General features: G+C 38.8%; 1 protein-coding gene across 4 annotated transcripts in view; it reads right to left on the bottom strand.

Annotated features, from left to right (window-relative positions):
* The window catches only part of MAP2 (microtubule associated protein 2), a 249,811-nt gene that overhangs the window by 148,469 nt on the left and 84,702 nt on the right, over window positions 1–16,640 (bottom strand). The gene's annotated exons all lie outside the window — the stretch shown is intronic.

Here is a 16,640-nt window from a genome sequence, read left to right as displayed (position 1 = left end):
CCATTACCAGCGCCTATGCAGCGATACCACCCCAGTCTAGCCTTTGAGAACTGCAGCAGAATCCTTGTCCCGGAACATGATCTCCGCGGTCTGGCTCAGGCTCTCTAGCTCCAGACAGACGCAGTCTGCAAGCCACCAGCTCCTGTCTGTGTGTGTCGGGAAAGGGAAGCTGCAAATTAGAAAAAGTCCCCGCAGTGGCGAAAAGGAAAATAAGGCGAGTGGGAGAGGGAGAGAGAGCTCACTAGCCTCAGAATTTTCGAGAATGATGACAAGCCACCCGGTGCCGCCATCATTCACTGACAATAAGATGCAGTCCTGGCGTATGATTTAGCGGTTTGCACAGGGGCTTCTGGTATCAAATGCCTGACAGGCATCTTAATTGCATCCATCCAAGTGTGTCCCCAGGAGTCGAGTCTATAAGCCTATGAATGTCATCATCTGTTCTCCTTTGTGTTAATGCCAGACACACACACACACACACACACACACACACACACACACACACACACTCACACACAGTGCTTAAACAGAGAAATCAATTGCTGGCATAGAGAATTACAAATAAGTTGGGCTCCACAAACTGGATATAACTAAATGATATTTTATGAGAATTTTTATCATCTGCATTTATGACATCAGAAAGATTTTTGGTGTTTTGTCATTGGCAGATAATTACGATAGTTTTAAAACTGAGTATCACATACTGCTTATTTATAGTCCAAATAAATAGGTTCATTACAGAAATGCACACAATCATGTATATTTTCTTATGGAAAATTTGATCCGCTTGTAACTGTGATAATTATGCCCTTGGCAATGGTTTCCTTACAAAGGAGAATGCAGCAAAAACAAAGAGGATTAGGAAACCAGGGTTGATGTGTGATTTCTGGAGGCAATCTATTTTATTCCTTTCACATACAAAGGCAAAGAGAGGTAGCAACCAGCTTGAGTAGTGAGACTTTACAGTCCCCCAGGACCAAGACAGGGAATTGAATCTCTGGCATAATCAGTATCCCCTTTATGTTAGCAACTGAAATGAACAGTTGAATATCCCTGTTTTACAGTGCCCCTTATGTAGCGAGGTTAAGTATGAAATCATTCCCAGCATTTATTTCATGGACAAAAGGGATGGGGGGAAATGTTAATAAATAGATTTTTATAGCATTGCTAGCTCTCTGCATCAGTGAATGGAGCAAAATTCCATGTGTACCAAAAAGGCCGGCTGCAAAGAAGGTTGCTGGGAGGGAGCATCACCATGGTTACCGGAAACAGAAAGTAGGGAAAAAAAATAAGGTGATGATAGAGGAGATGGAAGGAGAAGCTACTGTGGAGGAAATTCAGAGATAGAAAGATATGTTTCATTTTTTTTCTTTCTGGAAAGAACTGTCTCTATCAGTTTTTCATATTAGATTTTGAATGCGTTAGGATGAATATGCATTCTATATCAGCCACCTTTCTTCTCCATTTTTGGATCACTAGCTAATTTTGCTTTCATAAGTTTGGTTCTTTTGTATGAGATGGATCCTGGTATTTCTTGCCTCTGACACTATCCCGGATTCATGGACACCACTCAGCCTAGTCCACACCCTTTGTTTCACAGGTGAGAAAGCTGAGGCCCAAGGAATCTGACCAAGGTCACAAAGCTGGCTGGAGATCCAACAGAAACACCATCCTAGTCTCCTAGTTTTCTTCTCTCACCAAGTAACTTTCTTTCTGTGCTCCCTTCCATTCTGTCTGCAAGCAAAACAGATTCCAGAAACATCCTTTTGTCTGTGATTTTGTAAGTCTTCTTTTATTTGCTAAAGCAGCGATCCTCCTCTTTAAAACAATGCATTGCAATCATTCCAAAGACCAGCTTTGCTTAATAGCTATGCTGTACTGGTACTCCAGGTCTAGGGAATCTGGAGTAATTAGGTCACTCCTTTTCTTTTACTTCCAGTCTGGCAATCAGATGAATAAAGGATGACTGACCTGTTGTGAACCTATCTTGTTGAGCCTGAACTTCATCATCATATACTAAGCAGTCTCTCATCCCTGGCATCATTCTTTCTGCAAGCATGAAATTGGGCAATCGAATTGAATCAGCCTCCCAAGGTTCCTCCTAGTTATAGACAATGTGAACCTTCCTGGGGTTACCAATAATGAAGCTGCAAAATTGAGAGCTCACGTGAAATGTTTTAAAAAGAAAGAAAAAAATACTCAAAACAACCACTGGGGGGCGCAATATTTGTTAAAATCTTTCTGAGATATTCGGTAAAAAAATGTTGAGTAGGATTTTGACCTTGCTTTTATTTCCTTTCTAAAACATTCCTTCAATGTTCAGTTCTTATGAGTCATTGCTGTTAGGTTAACTCATTGATTTGTTGTTGTTCAGTCACTAAATCGTGTTCAACTCTTTGATAAGTAGAGTCACGTTGCTTTTTTTGACGTTTAAAGTATAGCTGCTGCTACCACTACTACCCTCTGCCCTCAGCATGTCAGTTATACAAGAAATTAATCACAGTAAAAAAATATGGTTACCTTAGGTAATAATTACAAGAGATTTCAGGTTTCAGTGAATCCTCCATAGTGGTTAGGATTTTTTTCTTTTAAAAAATGTCCCTTTAAATATAATCTTTCTATGACATGCCAATTTTTTTCCTCAGTGATTTTTGACATTAAGGTTATTTTTTCAAACCGAATATTTTGTTTTAATAGGCTGTCCTCTATTGTTCACTTCGATGCACCAGGCTGTCATTTCTTGAAACATGAATCATATTTTATCAAGCTCTCATAAAGCACACATAATGGTCTTGGTCAGTTTAAAAATCAGCTCAGCTTCCAAAAATATTTAATACTCCTCGGGAATCATTTAATATTTGTAGATACTTGGTTCAGTCAATGAGAATGAGTAGAGATATTCTTTTCCTTTTCACTTTTACCATTTGTTAATGGAAGTATTACTTTAATTTGTCTTTTATAAAATAAACACTATATGTAACACAGAATTATTTTTTTTTAAGGTTTCACAATCACACTTCATAACTACTAAAGTTAGTTCTGAACTAACTAGTTCTGAAACCACATCATGTTGCTACATACCAGTTATACGCTCATGTGTGTGCGTGCTAAATCGCTTTAGTCCTGTCTGACTCTGTGCAATCCCATGGACTGCAGCCTGCTAGGCTCCTTTGTCCATAAGATTCTTCAGGCAAGAATACTGGAGTGGGTTGCCATGCCCTACCCCAGGGGATGTTCCCAACCCAGGGACTGAACCTGTGTCTGTTACCTCTAACCTGCATTGGCAAGCAGCTTCTTTACCACTAGAGCCAACTGGAAAGCCCTTACATGCTCAGACTGAGTTCTTACTGGCCAAAGTTCTGAAATGCTGTGCTATTATATATGCCAGGATTCTGTATCACGTAAGATTCTCATTGGCCAAGGTCATAGAATTAGGCGAGATTTCTTCAACCCAAAATTCTAGATTCACATAAAATTCTAACAAGCCAAAATTCAGAATCACAAAATCCAATAAACCAACCTTCCCAAACCACATGAGATTCTTTTGATCAAGCATTCAGAATTACATGAGAATCCTATCAGAGAACAACGTTTCAGACTCATGCAGGATTCCTGTAGGCCAAGGTGCATGGAGATCAAGATTCCAGAATTACCCTAAATATCTTATGGACTAGGCTTCCAGAAGCAGCCAATATTCTTGTAAGCAAGTTTCTGAAAAACCCAGTGTTAACGCAGTAATATTCTGATAGCCGGGTTCCTGGAATCAAGCGTATTTCTTTCATGCTAAGTTGTAAAACATAATTCTTGCTGTTAAGTATGTTCTACTCTGATAACACTAAGACACCAGGTAATTGAGAGACTTGCATGATGTTTTATATTTATGCTTATGAGGCTCAACTGTCATGTAGCACCATTTGCTGGTTCATTTAACCAATTTTAATGGCACACATTCATAGGATTTAGGTATGGGGAAAAAAGAGAACATTTCCTACACAAGAACTTCAATTATATTGAGGGGAACACAGAAGTAAACGGAAATCTAAGTACACAATTCTTTTTCTCACTTTGATGAGACATGCTATCTTTGCCCCTGGGTTATCTGCTTTATCTCAGGTCCTCATCTTTATGAATCCCCCAATCCCAAGTTCGGTTTAGCTTACCCCTGTGGTTCTTCTGGAAGACTCTCGGTTTTGTTCCTTACAGATATGGGTCTGTGTATTTCTCTATCACCCTTTAAACCCATTGGGAATGGATAATGGAGGTATTTCCTTCTTACTTCTTTGAAGTTCTTGGTCATATATCATTTTCCAAACTAGGACTTTTCTAACTACCATAATGAAAACTGCAGTCCTGTCCCTTTCGCAGCCCTTCATCCTCTGCTCCACTTTTCCCTTTTTCCATAGCACTTACCACTTTCTATTATACCATAAAGTTGTATTTTTTATGTTTACTATGTATTACCTGGGACTTCCCTGGTGGCTCAAACAGTAAAGAATCCACCTGTAATATAAGAGACACAGGTTCAATCCCTGGGTTGGGAAGATCTCCTGGAGAAGGGAATGGCTACCCACTCCTGTATTCTTGCCTGGAGAATTCCATGGACAGAAGAGCCTGGGGTGCTACAATCCATGGGGCTGAAGAGTCGGACAGGACTGAGTGACTAACTTATTTCACTTTCATTATTACCTGCCTCACTCTCTAGGTGATGATGGAAGTCATCTAAACATGTTTGGGCCACTGATCTCCAAAGCAACACTAAGACAGTGCCTGGAATATCTAGCACTCAAAAAATATCTTTTAAACAGTAAGTGTGAAAATCACAATATGATTTATTAAGTTGGAGTATTTAAGGACAAGAGAAGCTTTTGGATTCTATATTGACTTCCTTGTTCTATATATTCAGTCTTCCTTATGAATATAGTCTTTTATTTGTACTAAAAATCATTTTTTTCCCATGGAATCAATTTCTTTTTAGTAATACCCATGAAAGGATACACATTTATTTAAAAAAGGGATTTGTCTCCTACTTTCTTTAGATTCTGCAAAGTTCCTAGCATGGGACTATCAGCTCTTAAATATCAGCTGAGAAAGAACTTGTTTGATAAACCATACTTCCATTGGTCTTAAATATGCTAAATTTTAATCATTAGATTATTTAAATTAGAAAAATTAATAAATTAGTACTGTTTTGTGGCCAAAACGCTTTGAAATGGCTTTCTGAAAATTGGCTACAATTACTATAATGTGCACTTTAAAAATTAGTAAGAGAAATAATAATTATACTTTTACCTAGTACTCTTAAATTTGTTATTCTAAATATATTTAGTTCTCTTGGGTATACACCTAGAAACGGAATTAGTGGGTCATAAAGTAGACATACATTCAACTTTACCAGATATTGCCAAACTGTCTTCACAAGTGTTCAAATCAATTTACACGCCCACCAGCAGTGTATCAGAGTTTCAGCTGTTCTATCATTATAGCTTTCAACATCTGGAGAGCTTTTTATTGCCAACATAGTTTTTCAAGGGTAATGAGACTATGACTTAATGCACTGAACTAGCAATTATTTTTCATGGTAATAGTGGAATATCATGGTGCCACTGGTTTAGAAATTCTTTGTTTATGACAGATTTTAGGACCTATTAGTGAACATTATGGAAAAGGGTTTTGGGGTGAGCATAGATTTTAAACATGTGACATGCAACCATGGCTGCATGTGATGATTATATTTGTTAGATAAATGAGTTGTAAGGGGATATATGACTTAGAAGGGAGAAGATATTTTATACAGGGTTTTAATAAATTAACAGGCAACTGTGAAGTGAAAAACAATGAAGTGAAAAGCTGTGTAGCAAAATCTCTATCTTAGAAGTATATCAACAAGTCAAAGTATGACATGTCTGTGGCAACACACACCAAACTGCACCATTATGACAAAAGAATGCACAGTTAAGATGCTTCCAAAACTGTTCCTTTCACACAAATCCCTTGCTCATTGATTCTCACCATAATTACTAGCTTACTTCTTTTTCTCCAATCCCGATCTTACAAGTCCTTTCTGGCCCATTTAAAATTCTGTCCTCTTTTACAGGGACTTCCTAGGTGGCTCAGTGGCGAAGAATCTGCTTGCCAATGCAAGAGATGCAGGAGATGGGGCTTCATTCCCTGGGTCGGGACGATCCCTTGGAGAAGGAAATGGCAGCCTGCTCGAGTATTCCTACCTGGAGAATTCCACAGACAGAGGAGCCTGGCAGGCTATAGTCCATGGGGTCACAAAGAGTTGGATGTTACTGAGCACCTCTTTTACAATGGTTCCAGAAATTTTCCTGCACACAGTGCCACGAAGCTCTTCCTCTGTGCTTGTGATTGGTCTGTTCCTATTTTCTGTTTTATCCTGATTCAGTCTTGGAATGTTGTACTCTTCCGATAACTTGTCTTTTTCTTCCAGGTTGTCCATTTTATTGGTGTATAGTTGCTTATAGTAGTCTCTTATGATCCTTTGTATTTCTGCGGTGTCAGAACTTTTCCTTTTTCATTTCTAATTTTGTTGATTTTTCTTTTTTCTTTTAATGTGTCTGGCTAATGGTTTATCTATTTTGTTTATATTCACAAAGAACCAGCTTTTAGCTTTATTATTCTTTGCTACAGTGTTCTTCATTTCTTTTTCATTTATTTCTGCTCCAGTCTTTATGATTTCTTTCCTTCTACTAACTTTGGGGTTTCTTCAAAGCTGTATCTCTGAATTGCCATGATACCAAAACAAAAAATAATCACCATGATACCAACAAGCAAGGAAAGCAGTCCAGCCTAAAGGAAATCAGTCCTGAATATTCATTGGAAGGACTGAGGCTGAAGCTGAAACTCCAATACTTTGGCCACCTCATGTGAAGAGCTGACTCATTTGAAAAAACCCTGATGCTGGGAAAGATTGAGGGCAGGAAGAGAAGGGGATGACAGAGGATGCGATGGTTGGATGGCATCACTAACTCAATGGACATGAGTTTGGGTGGACTCCGGGAGTTGGTGACGGACAGGGAGGCCTGGCTTGCTGTGATTCATGGGGTTGCAAGAATTGGACACAGCTGAGCGACTGAACTGAACTGATACCATAATGCCTGATGTTATATACGGCCTCTGGCTGGTCTTCAGTTGTTTATATGCAATTATTCTGATACAGACCAGTTAAAAAAGCATATGAGATGCTTCTTATATAAAGTATTAAATTCCAATAATGTGCCAATCCCTTTGAACACATTATTTTATTCAGCAATTCAGAGTTATGAATCTCCCTTTCACAGCTGAGGAAACAGGCCCAGTTAGGTTTAGTTACATTCTAAGAACATACAGCTGGTAAGTGGTGGAGCAGAAATTCAGTCCCTAAACTTCTTAATTAATTAGTTTGTAACTCAGCTTAACACTTCCAAGGTGTCAGAAATGGAGAGAAAAATTAAACATAGAATTAAGAATTTTCCATTTTTCTAGGATAAATATTAAGACTTAAAACAGACTATGTATTGTTCTAGGTATGCATGAAAGAGCATTAGAAACAAGAATTTTTATTTTCAGAATTATTTCAAATTCCATCAGTTCATAGTTAAATGATGTATATGTGTGAACACAAACATTCGTACAGTTGAAGAAGACATCATAATTTTATTCACTATCTATTTGGTCTATTATTAGAGTGTACAGTGTCACATTTGTGAGATATATGCTCATGTGTTTTTAAAATACTTCACTGTTTGACAATTTGAGTTTATTGTGTATGTTTTTAAATATATTGTTCCAATTAACCTATTTTAGAAGTACAGATTATAATAATAAAATATCTGTCTTGGCCAATCATTACCCTCATTTTATTAGACAAAGTTAGAAATAATCAAATACCATGGTGAATCTTAAAGGTTACATCAAAGAACATTATATCAATTCCATATTATACAATGCATGTCTTGTTTAAATTAAGTTTATTTCAGTCAGATTCTTCCTGTGGGCATGTTTCTTCCAAATAATTCCACTCCCTCCATCAAGTCTATCCTCAAATACTAACTTCTCAAGGAGGCTTAACCTAACCATGCTATTTAATACTGCAACCTGAAATTCCCATTCTTTATCTTCTTTATCCTATCTTGCATAGTACTTATTTTCTAATATACTATATAGTTTACTTATTTTTATTCTTTATTGCTCTCTCTTCTCATTCACTTGTAAGCTCCATGAAGGCAAACTCTTTGCATGTTTTGTTCACTATGTATCCCAGGTACCTAGAACTAGGCCTAGTATGTAACTGGTATACAGTAAATATTCATTGAACTCATATCTATATGAACAAATAATTAAAATTATAACACTAAAACTCACATAAAAACCAGGAATTACCTCCTAAAAATTCTGAATTCTGAGCTTATCAGCTGAGAACATTCAGTTTCAGAAATCACTAAATTCATAATGTAAGTATTTTATTTGGTTTATGTCTTGGTTAACAAATATAAATTTTTAGGCTTTTCATCTCTGGCACATTTATAGCCATTTTGAGTACATCTTTCCTTTAACTTTGAAGTGAAGTGAAGTGAAGTCGCTCAGTCGTGTCCGACTCTTTGCGACCACATGAACTGTAGCCTATCAGGCTCCTCCATCCATGGGATTTTCCAGGCAAGAGTGCTGGAGTGAATTACCGTTTCCTTCTCCAGGGGATCTTCCTGACCCAGGAATCGAACCCAGGTCTCCTGCATTGCAGGCAGATGCTTTACCGCTGAGCCACCAGGGAAGCCCCTCCTTTAACTTTAGATTTTTAAAATTAGCTATCTGTTTATCTATTTATTATGTATTTTAACAAAAATTATTCTAGTCATTTTTCTTGCTTGCCTGTGAATCCTTAGTTAGAAATTACAGTACATATTTCTCTTCATCTTTCCAATCACCTGAAAGTTGATACAAACTGCTTTCTTTCACTACTGGAGATACTACCAGCCTGTGAGGATTCCAGTCATTTTTTTGCTTGCCTGTGAATCCCTAGTTAGAAATTACATTACATATTTCTCTTCATCTTTCCAATCACCTGAAAGTTGATACAAACTGCTTTCTTTCACTACTGGAGATACTACCAGCCTGTGGGGAAACATATTTACAAGACAAATGGGCAAGCCATGAAAGAAAATTATGAGAATTAGTTTTGAGAAGTTCTCACTTCATAAAATTTTCACTTGACATTCAGTCAAGCAGAATCATCTTCAGGACTTATGAATTTCTTGGCTGATCTTCCTGGAAGCATGAAATGAACCTGCATTTTATCTAATGTCTCCACAAGCAGGAACATTAGAGTTTAATGGAAGACTGATAAGGACACAAAATCAAATGTTGCATTGCATGATATTAGATAAAAAATCCTTATTCCTTTTTAAAAACTGCTAAAAGAAATTATTTTGTTTACTGTTCTCCAAGCTTAGAAGACCGTTACCTCAATATTCTAAATCTTGTCACTCCTTCAATAATCAGCAACTTCGGAGAACTGGAGAGTTAGCAATAACGGAGAGGTAATCTAGTACTAATTCATTTGAATTCAGTTCAGTTCAGTTGAGTCGCTCAGTTGTGGCTGACTCTTTGCAACCACCTGAACTGCAGCATGCCAGGCTTCCTTGTCCATCACCAACTCCCGGAGCTAACTCAATCTCATATCCATAAAGTCAGTGATGCCATCCAACCATCTCATCCTCTGTCATCCCCTTCTCCTCTCACCTTCAATCTTTCCCAGCATCAGAGTCTTTTCAAATGAGTCAGTTCTTTGCATCTGGATTGGATGCAAAGGCCTGGAGTTTCAGCTTCAGCATCAGTCCTTCCAATGAATATTCAGGATTGATTTCCTTAAGGATGGACTGGGATCTCCTTCTAGTCCAAGGGACTCTCAAGAGTCTTCTCCAACACCACAGTTCAAAAACATCAATTCTTTGGTGCCCAGCTTTCTTTATAGTCCAACTCTCACAACCATACAGGACTACTGGAAAAACCATAGCTTTGACTAGACAGACTTTTGTTGGAAAAGTAATGTCTCTGCTTTTTATGCTTTCTAGGTTGGTCATAGCTTTTCTTCCAAGGAGCAAGCATCTTTTAATTTCATGGGTAGGCACTCTTTAACCTTAACATTACTAGATTATTCTGAACACTTTGAATTCAGCAAGCTTCTACAGCATTTTCCTGCAATGTTGAGCATTTACAGTTCAAATTATAAAATGTCTACTGTGATGGTAAATAAATGCAATGTCATACGTGAAATGATTTCTCCAAATGTATAATTATAGAAATTTACTTTGTTAATAGCCAAAATTCACATTCTGAAAACTTATGAAATTCATTCTTATTTTCTCTGCTATCTAGGGGAGAATACTCTTGGGTGATTGCCACCAAGATATACATGTGAAATGTTAGTACCTCTCATTCCTTTTCCTCTAGTCCTTTAACCAGGGGTACATTACAAATGGGAAGAGAGTATTAACTGGGGATATTGGGCTTCAGAGGTGGTGCTAGTGAAAAAGAACCCACCTACCAATTTAGGAGACATAAGAGACACAGGTTCAATTCTAGGGTCGGGAAGATCCCCTGGAGGGCATGGCAACCCACTCCAGTATTCTTGCCTGGAGAATCCCATGGACAGAGGAGCCTGGCAGGCTACAGTCAATTGGGTCACAAGGAGTTGGAGATGACTGAAGAGACTTAGCATGCACACATAAGGGTTATTTAGTTTCCAGCAGCTTAAATAAAACAGCTTGTCAGAACTACACATACTTTGAATATCTAGAATACATTCAATGTTATGTCTAAACGTGTTTTAAGGTCCTAAATCCTCCTATTGATTGGAACCAAAGAACAAAATGCTGTTGCTGCTAAGTCACTTCAGTCGTGTCCGACTCTGTGCTACCCCATAGACAGCAGCCCACCAGGCTCCCCCGTCCCTGGGATTCTCCAGGCAAGAACACTGGAGTGGGTTGCCATTTCCTTCTCCAATGCATGAAAGTGAAAAGTGAAAGGGAAGTCGCTCAGTCGTGTCCGACTCCTTGCGACCCCGTGGACTGCAGCCTACCAGGCTCCTCCATCCATGGGATTCTCCAGGCAAGAGTACTGGAGTGGGTTCCCATTGCCTTCTCCAATGCACAAAAGTGAAAAGTGAAAGTGAAGTCGCTCAGTTGTATCTGACTCTTAGTGACCCCATGGACTGAAGCCTGCCAGGCTCCTCCATCCATGGGATTTTCCAGGCAAAAGAGTACTGGTGTGGTGTGACATCACCTTCTCTGAAGAACATAAATGATGGATATCAAATCCCTTGTGTGACAATAAAGGGGAACTGGAATGGACAGTGGGGGCACTTCTATGTTTCTTTCTTATCATCAGATTTCTAAGCTATAAAAGATACTAGATAAAAGATGTATTAGCTTTTAAATTAAAAGAAAATATTCTACATGATCAATACCTAAAATGAATATTCTTTCTTGACAGTACCATCAAGTTCGCTAAAAAGAGTTCATGTGGAAAGGATTCTAGATGGCAGTGTTAGAAATTATATTAATATTATATTTATATACTACCTTTTCCCATAATTTTGTGGCTTTCTTCCTCTTTTGTTTCTAATAGTGAATATATGAATAAATAAATAAATTTAATTATATTTAATATTCTGGGAGAATTAACTCAAGATTTTTTCTAGACACTGTTCATCTACTGTGACTTATTTTTCAAGTGGAGTGTGACAATATGCTCTTTATAAAGGTAGCCATAGTGAATATCTGGGCCAACAAATGTGTCTGAGATAAATTTTCACATCCCTAAGGCCACTAACTGTTTTCTTAAACTGCCACATTCTTACACTGTTTTTTCTTTCCTTCCCCAGTCTTTATGCTTTACCTACCCCTTTAAAAAGACTTCCTCAGTGATCAATGCAAAGAAATAGAGGAAAACAACAGAATGGGAAAGACTAGAGATCTCTTCAAAAAAATTAGAGATACCAAGGGAACATTTCATGCAAAGATGGGCTCGATAAAGGACAGATATGTATGGACCTAACAGAAGCAGAAGATATTAAGAAGAGGTGGCAAGAATACACAGAAGAACTGTACAAAAAAGATCTTCATGACCCAGATAATCACAATGGTGTGATCACTCACCTAGAGCCAGAAATCCTGGAATGTGAAGTCAAGGGGGCCTTAGAAAGCATCACTACGAACAAAGCTAGTGGAGGTGATGGAATTCCAGTTGAGCTATTTCAAATCCTGAAAGATGGTGCTGTGAAAGTGCTGCACTCAATATGCCAGCAAATTTGGAAAACTCAGCAGTGGCCACAGGACTGGAAAAGGTCAGTGTTCAATCCAATCCCAAAGAAAGGCAATGCCAAAGAATGCTCAAACTACCACACAATTGCACTCATCTCACACACTAGTAAACTAATGCTCAAAATTCTCCAAGCCAGGCTTCAGCAATACGTGAACCATGAACTTCCAGATGTTCAAGCTGGTTTTAGAAAAGGCAGAGGAACCAGAGATCAAATTGCCAACATCTGCTGGATCATGGAAAAAGCAAAAGAGTTCCAGATAAACATCTATTTCTGCTTTACTGACTATACCAAAGCCTTTCACTGTGTGGATCATAATAAACTGTGGAAAATTCTGAAAGAGATGGGAATACCAGACCACCTGACCTGCCTCTTGCGAAACCTATATGCAGGTCAGGAAGCAACAGTTAGAACTGAACATGGAACAACCAACTGGTTCCAAATAGGAAAAGGAGTACGTCAAGGCTGTATATTGTCACCCTGCTTATTTAACTTATATGCAGAGTACATCATGAGAAACACTGGACTGAAAGAAACACAAGCTGGAATCAAGATTGCTGGGAGAAATATCATAACCTCAGATATGCAGATGACAGCACCCTTATGGCAGAAAGTGAAGAGGAACTAAAAAGCCTCTTAATGAAAGTGAAAGAGCAGAGTGAAAAAGTTGGCTTAAAGCTCAACATTCAGAAAACGAAGACCATGGCAACTGGTCCCATCACTTCATGGGAAATAGATGGGGAAACAGTGGAAACAGTTTCAGACTTCATTTTTTGGACTCCAAAATCACTGCAGATGGTGACTGCAGCCATGACCAACCTAGATAGCATACTGGAAAGCAGAGACATTACTTTGCCAACAAATGTCCATCTAGTCAAGGCTATGGTTTTTCCTGTGGTCATGTATGGATGTGAGAGTTGTACTGTGAAGAGGGCTGAGTGCCGAAGAATTGATGCCTTTGAACTGTGGTGTTGGAGAAGACTCTTGAGGGTCCCTTGGACTGCAAGGAGATCCAACCAGTCCATCTTAAAGGAGATCAGTCCTGCGTGTTCAATGGAAGGACTGATGCTGAAGCTGAAACTCCAATACTCTAGCCACCTCATGTGCAGAGTTGACTCATTGGAAAAGACTCTGATGCTGGGAGGGATTGGGGGCAGGAGGAGAAGGGGACGACAGAGGATGAGATGGCTGGATGACATCACCGACTCGGACGTGAGTTTGAGTGAACTCCGGGAGTTGGTGATGGACAGGGAGGCCTGGCGTGCCGTGATTCATGGGTTGCAAAGAGTCAGACATGACTGAGCGAATGAACTGAACTGAACTGAACTGAACTCCTTTCCAACTCTTCCTTCTCCTTGTACCCCAAAGGCAGAGAGAGCGCTGTCAAGAAAAGCGGAATACACTTAAGGAATTATGTAAACAAACTTTCCTCTACCAAAGTCCTGCGCTTTCAAGTTAGTTGAAGGCAGATTCCATGGGTTTTACACCATTTTCTCTCTGTAATATCTAATAGACTCTTTCTTGCATTGGTGCACAATAATAATGTTATTTCATTTTGTAGATGTTGACAGGAAAAATTGGAATTGAAGATCGGGAGAATAACATGAAGTTATTGTGGTCACTGTAGTACTAAGCATGAGATTTGTTTATTTTGAACCCAGCAGAACTAAAGAAATAAAGAAAAGGGACTAGAATACCCAACTTACAGATACCTTCTGCTGAAATGCCTGTAGGCACATAGATGCCACATTAGGAAAAATCAGAAGGTGCCTCAATGACAAGTTTCTCTAGATAGCAAAGACTGATTATACTTTTCTCTAGTTTCATATTTTAATTTGGAGCTGCTCAATAAAATGTATGATTGATTGGCTGATGAGAGAAGGGAAAGTGAAAGCTATGTTATATGCACACAGAATGCACAAAGGGGAACTTTGAAAAATTGGCAGTCAGGACTTTCCATTAGAAGGCAAGTGCAATGAAAGAGAAACTTATTTTACAAGGAAAAACCAGAAAAAAAAAAAGAGCAGGGAAAAATGAACTTGATAAAATAGCACAGAAATGCTAAGATGGACTCAGTGCTGTACACATAACCTATAGAAAAGAAGTAAATGAAAAATAGTGGTGTGTGTTAGGAGGGTTAAGATACTCAAATCAAAAGGGGAAAAGGAAGAACATGGGAGAAAGGTAAAGAAGGATTAGAGGACCAAGAGCTTTAGAAGTAAACAGGGTTTCATTTATAAACCAGTGAGCCAGTCTGACAGGTGAGGCAGGCTGAGGCACCTGAAAGATCTCATTCAACGGCTGGCATTACCGAATGCCCAGCTGGGTCTGAACAAGAGTAGTTTTAAACAAGGACATTGTTCTAAGGAAATCTTAAGTTTCAAGTGCCCTCCAATGCAGCCTTATAAATCTTGAACAGCATCAATATTCACCAACCACAGGCAATCAGCATTACTCCAGAATTTGCTGGACACAGCAAGTCCTTGATAGGGAATATTCTAATTTGGATGGCTGGACCTCTGCTCAGGATTTACATGTATTGATGACATGCAAATCAGTTTAGTGCAGTCTCATCAACAGCATAAATTAAGTGCATCCTGTTGTGGGGATTATCTTGGAAACAGAGAATGTCACCTTCAGTATGCCTATGGTCTGGAGATCCGCAGTCCGTCTCTGAGTGAGGGAGAGTGAAAAACAGTCCAAGAGCATCTTCTCACTATTGACTGGCTGCCTGCATGCTTCTTTACTTTAAATGACTGACTACTCACATAAAATAGCTTGGCTCAGAATAATTTTCTTTTTAACATCCATTCAGAGAGACAAGAGATTCAAAGATAGCATTTTGATCTAGAATCCCTGATACTGCACGTAGGCAAATCATAGGAGAAGACAATGCTCAGTTCTAACCTTTGTTTAACGAGTGCATATTTCATTAACAAATGATACCCATTAGCATTGGACACATGCTTTGTATATGAGTAAGGATGGATTTACAACTTCCTGTTACACATTCTAAGTAACTTAGTAAATAAACGGCTCAAGGCTCCAATGAGAAAAATCACAAAGTTGTATGACAAATATATGAAAAAAAATCCTTTGGTTTAGGAATAACTACCTGTGACTGATATTTTTAAGAATTTATAAACCATGCCTGGCAACAGCTGATTAAAGGAAATTCACATACAGTTCACTCTACAGAGTAAAGACATTTTCCATTGAGTTTGCAATTGCTCTCAATACACATTATCCAGCCAGCTTATTGGACACCATCAATGAAAAATAATCTTTAAAGTCTGGATTTAATAACAGACAAAAGAAAATGAAGAGAGTATTCCTGAGGCCTAACGACATGTGGACTAGTCAAGTGCATACCTGTGTGAAGTAGATGAATGTGGCGTCTACCATGCCGGAGGTTGAAGACACGTGCTTACAGTGATGGGTAAGGACAAGTCAAAGTGTTTGGTGGAGAGCTGGGAGTTGTGTGCAGCTGATGGAAGCTGTGAACTCGGTAATGTAGGACAGTATTGAACGGAAATGGCATAAACAGAATAGCATCTCTACCAAGGACAGAGGAACATCAAGCATATTGCAATGAGGGTATATGGGGAGCAGAGAATAGAAGTGGAGGTCAGAGATAAAAGGGCAAGTTTAAAATAATGTGAAACGAGAATGGGGACTTTCATGTTCTGATGATTAGGTGCCCCCCGAAACGAAGACTATGAAGAACTCAGTTCTTTGCACCTGTGTTCCACAACACCAGCAGCAATAAAAGCAGTAATGACAAAAGGTTTCTTTGCACCTGTGTTCCACAACACCAGCAGCAATAAAAGCAGTAATGACAAAAGGTTACGAAGAAATACCGACCACAGAAGACTAAAAAAACAAACGCTAGTTTTCACCAAATGCAAAGGTATTTTGTCTCTTATGCCAGTGAAGCCAATGCGAGTCCCAGAAAAGAGGTGGAGGAGTCAAACTATGCATGCATTTGAATTTGTGCTAGGAACAAGTACAATGCATTATCACAATGTTGTTGCTGCTTTTTAGCATGTTGCTGCTAAGTCATGTCCAACTCTTTGTAACTCCACGGACTGTGGCCCACGAGACTCCTCTGTCCATAGGATTTCTCAGGCAAGAATACTGGAGTGGGTTGCCCTGTTCTTCTCCGGGGGATCCTCCCGACCCAGGGATTGAACCCGCATCTCCTGCATGAAAGGCGGATTCTTTAAAACTGAGCCACCAGGGAAGCACTAATATCTTCTGTAATTAAAGATTATATCAAAATTAGAAATTCACTTTTTAAAGAACATGATTTTATTGTTAA

The sequence above is a fragment of the Capricornis sumatraensis genome, chromosome 3 (genome assembly GCF_032405125.1).
Source record: "Capricornis sumatraensis isolate serow.1 chromosome 3, serow.2, whole genome shotgun sequence".
Taxonomy (NCBI): domain Eukaryota; kingdom Metazoa; phylum Chordata; class Mammalia; order Artiodactyla; family Bovidae; genus Capricornis; species Capricornis sumatraensis.
This window is presented reverse-complemented; position numbering and strand designations above follow the sequence as displayed.